Here is a 6,442-nt window from a genome sequence, read left to right as displayed (position 1 = left end):
ATTCTTTGCCGTCAGCTGACGGACGGCAAAGAGGCACTTTGTCGTCTGCTTGCAAAAAACAGACGGCAAAGAACTGACAGACGGCAAAGATGCCAGTTGCCATCAGCCAATTATTTGTCGTCTGCCAGCAGATGGCAAAGAATCTTTACCATGTGCTGGCGGACGGCAAAGAGGTGGGGCTATCTCTTTTTTTGCAGGTACAAAGAAAATCTTTGACCCCCACCTCCTCTCTCTGTCTCCCCTCTCTCCGCATAGCCCCAACCTCCTCTCTCTCTCTCCCCTCTCTCTCTCCCCCGCTCGTCTCTCCCTCTCCCTCGCGCGAGCACCTACGGCGGCCGATTTTGGCGAGCTCCGACGAGATTCGACGCCGCCCAGCACACCCACGTGACCCCCTCGCCCCGCTCCTCCATCCCCTCCGACCAGATCTGACTCGCGCGTCCTCCAGCGACCATGCGTGACCCTCCCCTGCGGCTAGGGTTTCGGCCACCACATCGCCGGCGTGGCTCCGGTGTTGCTCCGGTGACTCAGGTGAGTCTCTTAACTCCTCCTCGTCACATCCATCCCTCTCTTTCTCACCGCGTCGCGTCGCGTCTCCTCTCCCTCACAGATCCATCACGCCGGGAAGCCATGGATGGGAAGGACGCCGTGGAGGACGCAGCTCCACCACTGCCCCAACGCCATCCAGGTCCGCCCCTTCTTCTCTCCTCCCCTCTTGGATTTCTTCTTTTCCTGCCTTGCACCCGTCCACTCAAGTTCTAAACCAAACAAGAAAAATTATCAATCTTGTTTTTGCTGCATATGCAATAATGGTTTGAGGAGGACTCAGTTGTTCACTTCTATAATTGTGCCATAAATCGGTTTACTCTGCTTGAGGGCTGCCGTGGTTAGCTCGATTTGATAGGGTCCTTACTACATATGCTGCAGGGATTTAACTTGACTTGTTAATAATGAGTGTCAATCAATCAAACACAAGGAAACTATAAATGCTTACTATTTCGTATAGTGATCATTGTGTTGTGTATAGGTAAAACTTGTGTTGTCCTTATCTACTTCGGAAGGCATCATCATGTGTTGTCAATTTAGTTTCTGCCATGGTTTTGGTTTGGTCCTGCTTATGCCAAATCGATCATTCATTGCTTCTGAACACTCTACCTTTAATCTTTGCTTCTGTAAAACCGGCCTTTCTTCTATTGAATGGAGTGTTTGCTTGCTATGCGGGAAAAGTAGCTCATTCATCGCTGATTTGGCATGTGCAACCAAAGTGGACGGACCGTATTTAGGTCGGGTCGCCGTGAGGATCCTCTGGCTGTGCTGGATGTGCCGTGGCGCGGTGGTGCCCCCGGGTGGCGCCTCCGTGCTGCGGTGCCCCTGGTTGGTGCCTTCGTGCCCGTGCTCTCACTGGCGCCGCCGTTGTGGTGCTCTCTGGCAAGCTCCGGCTTGTTGTGGTGGTGTTGGTTGTGATGTTGGTCACACCATAGCGATGGTGTGGCTGCATCCTGCTTCGGCTACAACTCCTTTTGGTGAGCTTCTCCTTGCTCCCCTCCTAATCTCTGTAATGCATAGCTCTTGATCTTGTTGGATGTGAGCTCTATTAGCTGTGGTTAGCTGCTGTAGATGAGCATCAACTTGTATTGGAGCTCTCTGTGATGGATTCTTGCTGTGTCAGGGTTTTGGTCAGTGACCATCTATGTGTATTTGTGAAGTATATATACTCTGTACTGCTCTGTTCTGTGTAGTTGATCTTGGAGTTGTTACTTTGGTCAGTTACTTTACTCATGAACGGATACTCACTTGTTCTTAGTTATTTTACTTCTAATACTGATATGAACAGATACCACTTGGTTTGGGCTATTCCTATTTGTCTCTTTCTAATAGCCTATGAACAGATACTATACTTGGTTTTGGCTGTTACTTTCCTAGTTTTCTACTGATAAGACAGATACTACATCTGATTTGGGCAGTGATGCTGGTCTGAGCCCCCCTCTCTTAGGCTTAATTTACATGTGACTATCCCTGTGCTGTGATGAACTAGCCCTTGGCACTTCCAGGCTGTCTGAGCACGTAATCCCTCAAGTATACCTTGAGGTCTTCTGTAGCTCTCCTTAATAGTTATCTCTTCTAAGCTGCTGGTGGTTGGATGTGTTGGGACTTGGTCTGGTTGGCTGGTTGTGATGTATATCTCGTCCTGGAGCTTTGTTTTTGGCGTTGCACAGTGACATGTACCTATTGTCACTAGACAAAACTAATTGTGGTGATGAAGTCTAATCTTTGGCTTTAATCACTAGTTTTTAGTTGACTTAATTCCTGGAGCTAATACTGATAGTGGTCTTTGTGTTGGCATTTAACTTACTGCTAATTGTGGTGGCTTCTTGATTGGGTCCTGGCTGGTTCTCTTCTTTGGCTCTTTGGTATTGGCTTACTCTATTTTGCTTTCTAATTAAGATCACTTTGAAAATCAGGATCTTAACTAAGATTATCTTGATCTCAAGTACTGGCTCCTACAGCATTGCATTTCACCAAGTGAAATGCTACATTTCTACTCCTAACCCATTCTCTCTTTCTTAGTGTTTTTGTTATGCAGGTTGGAAGAAAAGAAGAAGATCCAGAGAAGATCTTAGTAATAAAGATAGTTTTTAGGAAATAGATATTTAGTTTTAGATCATTCCTTGTAATATTTGTTGGATATGTGTTCATGGATATGTGTTGGATATATATGTGTTCATGACTATATATTGGTAACATGTGTTGGATATGTGTTCATGGATATGTGTTGGATATATATGTGTTCATGAGTATTGGTAATATGTGTTGGATATGCTATATTGGTCATGCATATAGTCTGTGTTTGATTGTGTTTGATTTTCTGTGAAAATGAATTGATATAAGAAGAAACAGAATTAATGCCTATTTGGTCTCTTTGCCATCTGCCAACAGATGGCAAAGAGCCTGCAGCCTTTGCCGTCTGCCAGCAGATGGCAAAGAGCCGTGCACTTTGCCGTCTGCCAGCAGATGGTAAAGAGTCGTGCCCTTTGCCGTCCGCCACTGACGGGTCCGCGGCGGACGGCAAAGGCCTTTGCCGTCTGCCATCCTAGCCTTTGCCGTCCGCCATGGCTGATGGCAAAGTACCAGATTCCTGTAGTGTGTGTACCATTGTGGCAACCCCTTTACGTATAAAGGTGGTCCAAGGCGCACAGAGAGAGGATTCATACTTTTGGACAAGGCACGCATCATAGCTAGTTCAAAAGCTCAAGAACATATATATATAACTAGAAAAGCAGGACTATGGTATTACGCATCCCTGCGGCCCGAACCTGGATAAAAATCCTTTGTGCGCTAACGGCTCGACCTACTCTGCAGCTAACCCTCCACCGAACGTAAAATGGGATCCTTGCGACCCCATAGGTTATTGGTTTCCCCGACACAACCTCATTTTTGAAACTGATTTAATGATGGAGGCTTAGAAGCAAGTCAAGGAAATCCCAGACTGACTGTAGTTGGCAAAGTCATGGCAGAAGAGTTATTATGGTGCAAAGCACCATCAGATCAGCTTCGAACCCAGAGAACACATGTATCTCCAAGTCACCCCCATGAAAAGGAGTCAAGAGATTTCAGACCCGAGGAAAATTGGCACCGAGGTATATTGGTCCATTTCCAGTCATGTCCAGAGTCAGAATAGTTGCTTATCAGTTGGAATTGCCACCGTAATTGTCAGAGGTACACAATGTGTTCCATGTCTCACAGTTAAGAAGGTGTATTGCCACCGGAGAAAAGCACTGATATGGCAGAGATAGAAAAAGCTGACGATTTAACCTATGAGGAGAGACCGATCAGAATATTGGATGAGCAAGAGAGAGTCACTCGCAGCAAAGTGATAAGGTTTTATAAGCAACCTGGGAAAGAGAAGCATTTTTAAGGACCCATCTACCCCTAATTCAACATTCTTTCTCTGAAAAATCTCAAAATAACCCAAAGAATATTTTTCATAAAGAAAAATATACAAATTCTTCTCTCAAACTCATTTTAGAAACTTGTGCTCCAAAGCAACCCTCATTTTTATTGCTCCACAAATCCTGGGATAATTGCCAAATATTCTTTGAACCTTGGCCCATCATCCTGAGCAAAAATATTGCATGAGTTTTTGGAATATTTTTGCTACCGAAAATCATTTCACTTCTGGCCTCAAAATGCACTTTGTACATCAAGTGTAATTTTTTCTTGATTCAATGATGCTGGTTTTTCTTGAGCTTCATTACCCTCTTGACCAATGCTTACCCAAGGAGATCAGCCCTAATCACCGTCTAGAAGGCCTCCAAACTTGGCGACCAAGTTTCTGACCAGAAACTTGCCATCAAGCTCAAGTCTCATCTGGTCGGCCTAGCAGTGTGCCATCACCTTTCCTAGACCTAACACTGCATGAACAACACCCTAGATATGGTTTGGCAGCATGTGGGAATCATCTTGACCATGCCAGCATGGTGACCGCGTAAGGACACGAGCCCTGGCAAGTGTTCGACGTGCTCTGCGCTGCGCCCGTACTTTCTGTTCAACATGTGCTTGTCTCAACGCTCCCCAATGACTGCCGCACCGCGCCACCATCTTCGACTCATCACCCTTGACCCCTCCCTGGTGCTCCCCGATGTCGGAGAGAATGGAATAGGCATGGGCACGTCGCGCCCAAAAGCCACAGTGCATGTCGTGCCTCTGTCTTCTTCCTCCTCTGCTTCCTGTGCTCGTCCGCAAGGAGCACAACTCCCGCGTGAACGCTGAGCACCTCCACCACTCGCTGGCATCCGTCCTTGCTCGTGGCTTCCAGAGAGCTCTGGTGGAGCCACATACCCTCTACTCCTCCGGCTATAAATTGATCCCCTCCCACCACTCCGAGCACTCACAACTCACCACCCAACCACCACAACCCTGTAGCATAGCCGCAGCTCGGCTTGGCAGGCCTCTGCCCCGAGCTTGGCGATGATCCCCGCAACCCCTCCTCCTCTCTCCAATGCCCCTCGAGCTCGATCCACCCCTCGGGCGACTCCTTGGAGGTCCACTGGTACCACTAGGATGCGTTGGAGCCCATAGAACCGCCCCTCTCCGTCATCTTCCTCTTCTCCGGCGAAGCCCGACCACAGCCGCCGCTTGCGAGCTTGGTTGCGAGCTGCTCCAACCATCTCTCAGCAAGCCATGGGTACAGGCAGGTGCGCCGTGACCCCCTCTCCATTTCTATCCCTCTGGAATCGGCCAAGAACTCCTCACCGGCGTGAGCTCCGGCAAAGCGCCACCATCACTCTGTTTCTTTCCCCCTTCCCTCTCTCCTGACCAGCGGGGCCCACTGTCAGCCTCTCCACTCGCACCCGAAGCGGTACGAGTGGAGGCGTATTCTGTGAACTCCCCCCCCCCCCGGTTTTCTGTTTAATTCAAATTAATTCAAAAATTTGACAAGAACTTTTCCAAGTTGTAACTTTTAAACTATAAGTCCAAATGAGCTGATTCTTTTTGCATTGTGTTTGATCAGAAGAGCTCTAGCAGCACATCAAAGTGGAGATTTTTCCTTGCTGTCTAGAATTTATGGTAATTTTCAGAGTGGTTTTTGATATTTTGTTTTGTTGTCTTTAAATATTTTCAGAGGGATAAACTTGTCTTGAAGATAACCAAGAGGAGTGTGAACCTCCTCTGCACTAAGGCAAGACACACCAACATTTCGATGGTGTCATTTCAATATATATGATTTTTAAAACTGGAGTATGAGTTATTTTTCATGCATTTAATTATTTAAATAAATATTGCTTAGTGCTAGTTATTTTGTCATGTTTGAAATGCTTGATTAAGATACTGGTTGAATGCATAGACTAGTTTTAGTCAGTAGAAGAAAATTCTACTAAAGTGAATATGCTTTTATGAAAAATGGTAGTTTCTTCATGATAACTGGATTTTCATATAAATTATGAGGTAATTAAAATGATGCATGATATAAACCAGTGAAGTAGAATCAATAAGGTTTAATGTTGAGTAGTGCAAGTAGATCATTTTGATGATGTTGATCCATTCATGTTGAGTGGTATGCTTTGCATGTCGAAGAGTTGCATGAGCATGGCATCTGATGACTTGAGTTATTTTATTTTCAAGTTAAACCTAATAATAATCCAACTTGAATCGAGTTTTTCCTAGTGCGACCATATTTACCTTTATGGGAAGGTCTAGATTCGGTCTGTTGTCATGCCTCTTGCTGGTGCCTCCAACGAGGGAACGTTATGGGCGTGTTGTACCCTGGCCCAGTAAGCATACATAACCTTGTGTTCCCGTTTGTTTTTATGGTACCTTTTCCCCGGTTGGGACCATTTTTTCCATGATGGTGGTCGTTGATGCCTTTGGTAGGCATGGGGCCACCCATGACTTAGCCTAGACGGGAAATGGTCGGAGTGGCCGGGAGAGTGTCATGGCAATGGGA

This window comes from Triticum aestivum, chromosome 5B (assembly GCF_018294505.1).
Source record: "Triticum aestivum cultivar Chinese Spring chromosome 5B, IWGSC CS RefSeq v2.1, whole genome shotgun sequence".
NCBI classification, from domain to species: Eukaryota; Viridiplantae; Streptophyta; class Magnoliopsida; order Poales; family Poaceae; genus Triticum; species Triticum aestivum.
Note: the sequence above shows the minus strand (reverse complement) of the source record.